The sequence below is a fragment of the Syzygium oleosum genome, unplaced genomic scaffold (genome assembly GCF_021117445.2).
Source record: "Syzygium oleosum isolate NSW1041296 unplaced genomic scaffold, Sole_v2.1 Sole_v2.10, whole genome shotgun sequence".
Classification (NCBI taxonomy): domain Eukaryota; kingdom Viridiplantae; phylum Streptophyta; class Magnoliopsida; order Myrtales; family Myrtaceae; genus Syzygium; species Syzygium oleosum.
In genome coordinates, this window is record NW_026607494.1 from 5,764,611 (window position 1) to 5,773,964 (window position 9,354).

Sequence of the window (9,354 nt, forward strand, 5' to 3'; positions counted from 1 at the left end):
ATTCGGCCCCCAAAATTCTCCACAAAAATAGTAAACCGGACGGGTACAGTAGTCACGAATCCGAGAATCACACAAAATCTCACGGATTCAAACCGTAATCGTTCCATATCATCACGGCCCTATCCGAACCTCCCAAACCTCATATTTCCACCCCTCAATTCAGTCCACGACTACCGAACATCGAGCCTCTCTCCAAGTCCCAAAACAATCACACAATTCACCTAAACCGAGCCCTAAACACGTCCTACAATACCCGAGGTCCTAGGGAGAGTTTGGGGAAGTCACTTACTTTGAAAAACGGACAAACGGGCTGGACAAGGGGCTGGAATAGCCGGCCCAGTAGCAGCAGCAGTAGCAGCGTCGCCGGCGGCCAGGCAGCGAACGGCGGCGCGGCGGCGGCGTGCTCGGCGATCGGTGATCACGCCCGGACGGAGGAGGGGATGACCGGTGGGAAATGGAGAGGAAAATGAGAGAGAGGGACTTGCTTCGTGAGAAAGAAAAATGTGAAGAGAGAGAGAGAGGTCAAAGGGGTCAAATACTAGTGAGTGGATTCCATGTGTCATCATCTCCATTGCTTTGACCAAAATGCCCTTGATCCAAAGGCTTGGATTTAATCTTATCCAATAATTGAGGGGTATTATGGTCATTAGCCCCAATAATTGAGCTGAAAACATATCTTAATTAATTCCAAATTTCTAGTCCAAAATTCGGAATACCCAGCACAAGGTCCAAGGGCAAAATGGTCATTTTTCCGGTCCCGAACCGAAATCCATTTTTTTTTTGCAGAAATGGGTGGCCCCAAGGTTGGCTAAGCCAAAAACGTCATCGGCCGCTCAAAATTGTCACTTTCAAAATTTTCGATTCCCGGGCCCGAATTCCAAGAAATGACTAGAATCGAACAATCGCAACTTTAGCTTATCTCTGGCTAACGGGTGGCTCATTAGGATTACGCGCTCTCGACCCGTGACCGACACTAAGTCAAATCACGTTTAAGTTTGCTCGAACCAGGGCGACCTCGATTGTCATGTAATTGCGAGGGTCTGTCGCTAGTTCCCTTTGGACACGATCAATCAAATAGATCGCTCTCTGTTGGCCTAAAACATTCTCTCGTCAATCCTTATGGCCGAAGGTTGAACCTAGGTCGAGTTCTTTGGTCGTGCGAACTCAATCCCGTGATGGCCTTACCCCTAAGGTTAGCATCCTGAGAATGCGCGGTTCCGGGTGAGATCTCACTATAAGTGCCTTGGCCAAAATATTCATTTTATAAATCCCGGGAAAAGGATAAAAAATTCAGAATGTTACAGCGTGAGCATGAAACACTCTTGCATTGGCCTAAGTGGATGATAATAATTGGCTTGAGTGATTGATATGCTTGCTTGATCACATAAATGGTTTCGTACTCGTATGATTGCAAGAGACGATGCCCGATGGATTTCGGTTGCCGTTCGTGATGGAGGTTGGAACGATGCTCTTAATTGAATGCCATCTTCGAGTGAGGTTGAGATGAAGCCGTGCCTAATGGGGCGGGACGATGCCCGGTTACACCGGAAGACCACCAACCCGAGTGTTGGTCGTGGCCCTAAGCGGTCGTAATAATCGGAACACGTGTGGATGCATTGTGCATGAATTATGTGGTATTACGTGTCCTTGATTAATATGCATGATTGTCGCATATCGATTGAAAGCAAGACTTCACGTGTGAATAGTTATGTGAATTTGATGTGCCGTCAGAAGGTAAGAAGTATGAGTGTTTAATTGATGGTTTTGTGACATGCGAAGTTGATGAGTTACCCTTCGTCTTTCCGAAGCAAGGCTTCATTCTACTCGAGGTTTAGCGGTTCCGCTTATTGAGATTTTCTCATTTGTCATTATTCACCTCTTTTCAAGCCCTTAGTATGCATATACGGATACTACGTTTTGGGGTCCCGGTGGACCAAGGCGTTGAGATAGTTGAGTATGTTGCACCGGGGATGGACACGACATACAAGGAGTACACGACCACCGTTTTTTTTACGAGGGGCTTCCTAACTTAGTTCCTTATCGCTTCAAAGCGTGGTATGTGTGGTTCGGGGATGAGCGTTTTGGACCTCTCCGAGGCTTTGACGGACCGCCGGGTGTGCCTGGCGCAATTTCGTGGGATGCTTCGGGGTTGAATGTCCCCGACGGTCTCGTCAGTGATCCCGAGTCGAACCCGAACTACGACCCCGTAGAGGAGCCATAGCATATCCGAGTATGAGGGAGTTGTGTCTTTTTGAGGAGGCCCTCGTAGATAGAGGAGATAGGTCTAACCCCGATCCCTTTTGTTCGAATCGGATAAAGGCCCGTAGTTACGGATTTGTATTTAGCTAACATCCGATCATCTTGATGCATATATATATGAAGCATGCTTTTGATGAATGTGTTTCTTATGCTATCCCTATTGTGCTGTTTGGTTGGGTGATATTAGAATTTGCTTACGCATGTGCTTACTTGTTAGTTAACGCGATGGGTCGGCGACGCCTCCTGGGACGTCGCAATTAAATGACCTATGTAAGAGGGGTGTCGCGCGTCCGAACCTAGGGTATCAGGGTGCGGGGCGTGACATGTGGAAACGTCACCATTCCCTTCCCCTTCGGAGTAGGAGCCAGGTCTTTCTTGGATGACTGGTATGAGATCATCTGCCAGCAAAACAACATGGTTCCTATACTAAAGAAGATCGGATTACGAGTTCCCAACATTTCACTCCCCGATAATAGTGGATCCATGATCGGCGGCATGACTACGGTCAGTCTTCCATTAATTTACTCAAATGCAAGCTGCGGGGGCGAAGGACTTGTTGTGCTAGTGAGCTTAGAAGGAAGTCAATTTGTCTTCTCCCAGACATGGAACGTCTTTACGTCCGTCGGTTGCAACACCCTGGCAACAATGAATAGTGCAGAATCTGCTCTTGTCGGTTGCAGATCAAAATGTGCTGGAACCAACACCAACATTAGCCGGTATAGTGCTTGCTCCGGGAAAGACGGATGCTGCCAGACTACACTCCCCATAAATCTTCAGGCCTTTAGTGTGGAAATCAAAGAAGAAGGTGGACCTCAGGGGTGCAAGTACGCTTTCCTGGCAGAAAGATCATGGTTCTTGAGGTCTAACGTTACAGGTCTATATGATTTGCATTTGAATGATACGGTTCCAGTGGTGTTGGAATGGGAGATTTCAAACAATACCAACTACGAACTTGAGGTTATCATGCAAGGCTATAACTCGAATTTTCTTGATCCCTTAAGATGTACCAGATACAGCCTCTATGGATCGTATGCAAGTGAAATGCCATTTGTGCAGTGCTATTGCCGATGGGGGTATAGTGGTAACCCCTATCTTATTGAAGGGCGTCAAGGTAACATACTTCATGCTATCCCATTGTGTATTTAAGGGCACCATACAGAGAAGTGGCTTGTTCATTCCTAGATTTTTCTCTGAACAGAATGCATTCGCACTGTTTAGTGATCACACACATGGTTATCTGCATTCTTTTCCTTGTTTATCTGCCCAAGATTATACAAAGTGAATGCACTTTCAAACAGAATCGAATGAATTATAATGATAATAATTTACTGGAAACAAAGGAGAACAGGACAGTCCTTTCGTTACAAGCATGATATATTAATTTTTTAGCTTTGGATTTAACATCTTCAGAGGAAATGGGACCATATAGTCTCGCTAATTTTACTCAAGGAGATGGGTTTCGCTGCTAATATGTTTATTTTATCATCTGGCATCAGATATTAATGAATGTGAAGATCCAGATACGTGTCCCGGAATTTGTGTGAACAAACGGGGCAGCTATGACTGCGTCGCTGGTAGGAAGATTCCTATTCTTATTGGTAAGTAGATCTTTTAACCTATAATTTTAGACCACTTCATGCTCTAGATTATTGTTAGAAAAGGAACAGCATAGCCTAAAATATGTTAAAAAAAGGTACGGAAATAAATTATACCTTACCCCTCGTTCTAAGAGGATTGTCTATTCTCTTTCAATTTGACGTATCGTTCTAATCTTCCACATGTCATGATCTGATTGAAGTGTCGAATTCAATTTCCAAGCTATGTTATTTGCATAAGATGATTATTTTTCCTCGGAAATAGAACTTTTGTTAATCTATATGATGAAGTTTTTTGTGGTGCCGATGGTGAGATAAGTTTAGTAAGAGTGAGATTACTATGCGATACCATTAAAAATTAATCATCAATTTCATTAGATGGTTTACACGACATCCAGTAAACTTTATTGCATTCAATTTTGCTAAAAAGCTTTCTTTAATACAACCTCATTTCGTAATCCAAATTTTCCCATATATAGTTGGTGGCTTCCTATGATGGGAAGAAATTGCGAAAGAATATCCATGAATCAATGTGAGAATAATAGATTTCCTGCTTCCAAATTACTCTTTTCCTAGATGCATAGTTTAGCACAACATTATACATTTTTAACAGCAGGTGCTTTTTATGACCCTGTCCTTTGCTAAATTTCCGGACTGCAGGCCTCGGAGCGGGCGTTGGTGGATTAGTGCAAGTGTTCCTTCTCTCTCGGTGGATATACAAAATCATCAAGAAAAGAAGAGTAATTCAGCAAAAAGAGAAGTGCTTCAAAACGCAGTGGGGACTCTTGTTGCAACAACATCTATCTTCATCACCTGAAGGCAATGTTGCGAAGAGCAAATTATTCTGTTTCGAGGATTTAGAGAAGGCCACTGACCGTTTCAACCAAGATAGGATACTCGGCCAAGGTGGACAAGGTGTTGTTTACAAGGGAATGCTGACTAATGAAAAAATAGTTGCCGTTAAGAAATCGAAAATGATGGACAAGGAAAAGGTTGAGGAGTTCATCGATGAGGTCATCATTCTCTCGCAAATCGATCACAGGAATGTGGTCAAGCTAATGGGGTGCTGCTTGGAAACAGAAATCCTGCTTTTAGTTTATGAGTTCATACCAAACGGGACTCTTTACAAGTATTTGCATGACCCGTATGAAGACCTTCTCGTATCATGGGACACACGCCAACGAATTGCAACCGAAATCGCAGGAGCCTCGTTTTACTTGCACTCGGCGGCTTCTATACCCATCTATCATCGCAACATCAAGACCACCAATATCCTCTTGGATGAGAAACATCGTGCTAAAGTCGCAGATTTCGGTATTTCCAAGTCTGTATCCCTCGACGAGACTCACGTAACCACATTGGTGCGGGGGACTTTTGGATACTTGGATCCAGAGTACTTCAGAACAGGTCATTTTACTGACAAAAGCAATGTGTATAGCCTAGGAGTGGTCCTCATTGAACTCCTCACGGGGCAAATGCCAATCTGTCGGCTTAGGGAAGAAGGAAGGAACCTCGCGGACTATTTTATTAATTCAATGAGGCAGAATTGTTTGTTTGACATTGCTGATCCTCGAGTTATGGAGGAAGGCAAGAAAGAAGAGATTACCACAGTTGCTAACCTCACAAGAAGGTGCTTGAGCTCGATTGGGAGGAAGCGGCCAACAATGAAAGTAGTGGCATTGGAGTTGGAGGGAATAAGGAAGCTCCGAAGCTCTTCGAGCTTCCAACAAAATCAAGAAAAGATCGAGGCCGCTGAATCTCGTGACTCTATTTTCACATCTGGCAAATCTTTCATGGACATAGGTGTAACTACATTTTCAGATGTGCAGCCACTCGCACATTGTGAATCATGGTGAAGGCAGCAATTTCTGGCATCATATCCGCAACAGTTTCTAGCTATACATGCAGAGGCCAATGATAAACTGCACCATTTCTCTTTACCCGTATCTCTTAGCCTTAACAAATAAAGGGGACCTTGCCCTTCGACTAGTCAATTATAGACAGCTTTTTAAAGTCGTTTCCTTGTTGCTGGTGATGGGATCAAAAGAGTGTTTAAGCAGTACCTTTTTCAAGATTTCTCTGGCTCGGTGTCCGAGTTTGACGTAAGTACTGTAATGCTGTTTATTTGCCAAAAAGAACGAGCTGCAAAATCATCCTGCTAATATATGATGAAGTGGCTTATTCCATCCGGAGGATCCTTGAATACTCGTCTTTAACCCAGTTACTATGAGGATTATATTTGTGAAGAATTTGAGAAATGGAAGAAAGGAGAAGGAAAACTATAGTTGAAGATGCGTGAACTTCTATTCATCAGATTATGCAGAGAAACTTCATACAGAACTTCATCTGAGAGCATACTCTCTCTCTTGTGTATCTCGCTGTTTATATAGTTCATACAGCTACAAATAACACTCAAGTTTACAGCTCATATACCAGAAAATACAACTGAACAACTAAACTAACAGAAGAAACAAATCTGTACAACTGAACTAACAGAACTGAACAAACAGAATGTCAACTACTCTGTTTTTCCTTAGTTCTAAGAATAGAAATCAGTTATGCAGAACAATGTTGATACGTATAGAATACTTGAGCTTTAGCTTTCTACTTCTTTCTTGAGCTTCAGCTTTCCACTGCTTGTTCCTTTTCTGTAGTCTCAACATCCCCCCGCAAACTGGGTGCAGGTTTGAATCCCAAGCCCAGTTTGGTTCTAAGAGTGGAATGATCAAGGCGTGACACTGCCTTAGTGAAAATGTCAGCAAGTTGGCGATGACTAGGAACATACTGAACTCGTAAAGATCCCAAGGAAACCTTTTCTCTGACGAAATGAAAATCAATTTCAATATGTTTAGTTCGAGCATGTAAGACAAGATTGGTAGTAAGGGAGATGGCAAATTGGTTATCACAAAACAGAGTTGTAGGAGAGTGAAGAGAGATGCCAATATCACGTAGGACAAAACTAATCCATGTAAGATCAGCAGTAGCAGATGCAAGAGCTCGATACTCTGCTTCAGTAGATGAACGAGAGACAGTAGATTGTTTCTTAGCAGACCAGGAGATGAGATTGGAACCAAGATATGTGCAAAAACCAATGGTGGAACGTCGGGTCTCAAGACAGCCAGCCCAATCAGCATCGGAGAAGCCATACAAGGTCATAGAACTTTGAGAATGTAGGAAGATTCCCAGATTCACAGTGCCCTTAACATATCGAAGGACTCGCTTTAGTTTATGAAAATCAGCAATGGTTGGTCGCTGCATTTTCTGACATAGGAGATTAGTGGCGTAAGCAAGGTCTGGGCGAGTTATGGTGAGATACTAAAGCCCTCCAACTAAACTTCTGTATTCAAGTGGGTTAACAAGATAGATGTCATCATCCGTTGTGTGAAGAGGCCTTACAGGTAGTGGAGTTGCGATGGGTTTGCAATCTTGCATGTGTGCTCTTGTAAGAAGATCAAGAGCATACTTGGTTTGGCAGAGAAAAAGATCAACTGAAGTGCGTTGGACTTCTATCCCCAGAAAATAATGAAGTGAGCCCAAATCTTTCACGTGAAAAGAGATACTCAGAGATTTGATGAAATCATCAAGCAACTGATGTGAGTTACCAGTTAACACAATATCATCAACATACAGAAGCAACAAGATTGTGTCAGTGCCACGATGAAACACAAAGAGAGAAGGGTCTGTAGTGCTGCATAAAAAATCGAATTCAAGAAGAAAGTTGTTGAACTTCTCAAACCATGCACGTGGAGCCTGTCGAAGACCATATAAAGACTTCTTGAGTAAACATACATGATGAGGCAAAGTAGGATGGATAAAACCAGGGGGTTGCTCCATATAGACAGATTTAGTGAGTGTGCCATGTAAAAAGGCATTTTTGACATCTAGCTGACGAATAGGCCAGTGCTTTACCATAGCCACTGATAAGACAATACGGAGTGTGGCTTGTTTCACTACGGGGCTGAAGGTTTCAAAAAAGTCTACTCCTTCTTCTTGGTGAAACCCTTTAGTAACCAGACAAGCCTTCAACCTGTCAAGACTGCCATCCGGTGCTAACTTTGTTTTAAACACCCACTTACAGCCTATGATATTCATCTGAGCTGTTCTTGGAACTAATATCCAAGTTTGATTCATATGCAGGGCATCCATTTCGTCATGCATGGCCTGAGTCCAGCCCTTATGAGCTAGAGCTGATTTAAGTGATTTCGGCTCAGCTGGAACATTATATTCAGCTAAACAAGCATATATGGGATTTGGTTTAACTATGCCAGACCGGAGTCGAGTTTGCATAGGATGAATAACGGTATCACGGGAATGATGAGGAAAAGAACTTGGATGGTCTTGATCATCAACAGGAATTATTGGTGCTGTATTATCTGGAGCAGAGCATCCTGAGACCTCAAGATCAGTAGAAGGCTGTGAGGATGACAAAGGCATATGTTGGCACTGCTCTGTGATGTATGGGACACGAATTTGGCCAACCTTCAGAACTCCAGTTTCCTGTAAATGACCAGTGGTACAGATAGGAGGGTGTCGCACGGGACTCAGCTTGTTAGAATCCAGAAAGTCTACCTCATCAACCCATTTTCGATACAGAGAGGTATAGTGAGGATAGTGACTATTTAATTTCTTGGTAAAAGGAAAGAAACATTCATCAAACTTCACATGTCGACTGACATATATTCTACCATCAGTAGGGACCAGACAGCGATACCCCTTATGACGCTCACTATATCCCAGGAAAACACATGTAAGAGATCGAGGATCAAACTTGTGTTGTGTATAGGGTCTGAGGCAGGGATAACAAGCGCAGCCAAAGACTCTAAGATGATCATAGCTCGGTACTTGTTTAAACAACCTACTGTGAGGTGAGTCCATCTGCAACTTGGGAGTTGGAAGTAAGTTAATGATATAATTGACAGTCAAAAAGGAATCAACCCAATATTGTAGTGGAGTTCTAGCATGATAGAGCATAGTTAGACCCAGTTCTACTACATGACGGTGTTTCCTCTCGGAAATCCCATTCTGTTCAGGGGTGTAGGGGCAAGATAAGTACTGTTTAATACCACAAGTTGCCAAGTGATTCTGAAATCTGGTGCTAGTGAATTCACCTCCCCCATCACATTGAAAAACTTTGATTTTATGATTAAGTTGGTTTTCCACGTACTTCTGAAATATAAGAAAAACATTATAGAAGTCTGACTTCAGCTTCATGGGATAAAGCCAACTATAGCGAGAGAAATTGTCAACAAAGATGACATAAAATCTGAATCCCTGAAGTGAAGTTACTGGTGATGGACCCCAAATATCACAATGTATCCTTTCTAGAGGAACTTCAGTTGCAGAATCAGAGAAAGGAAAAGGTAGTGAAGTACTTTTGACAAGTTGACAACTACCACACACAGGTGGTGCTTTCTTATTGCAGTAGATCATCTGGTGTTGTTGAAGATGCTTCAAGATCTGTGAGTTGCTATGAGCAAGTCGTTGATGCCATATTTCTTCT

The 9,354-nt window shown here is 42.9% G+C and overlaps 1 pseudogene; it reads left to right on the top strand.

Moving 5' to 3' along the window:
* LOC115663314 (wall-associated receptor kinase-like 1) overlaps positions 1-5,733 on the top strand; it is a 40,059-nt pseudogene extending 34,326 nt beyond the window's left edge.
* The last annotated feature ends 3,621 nt before the right edge of the window (positions 5,734-9,354 follow it).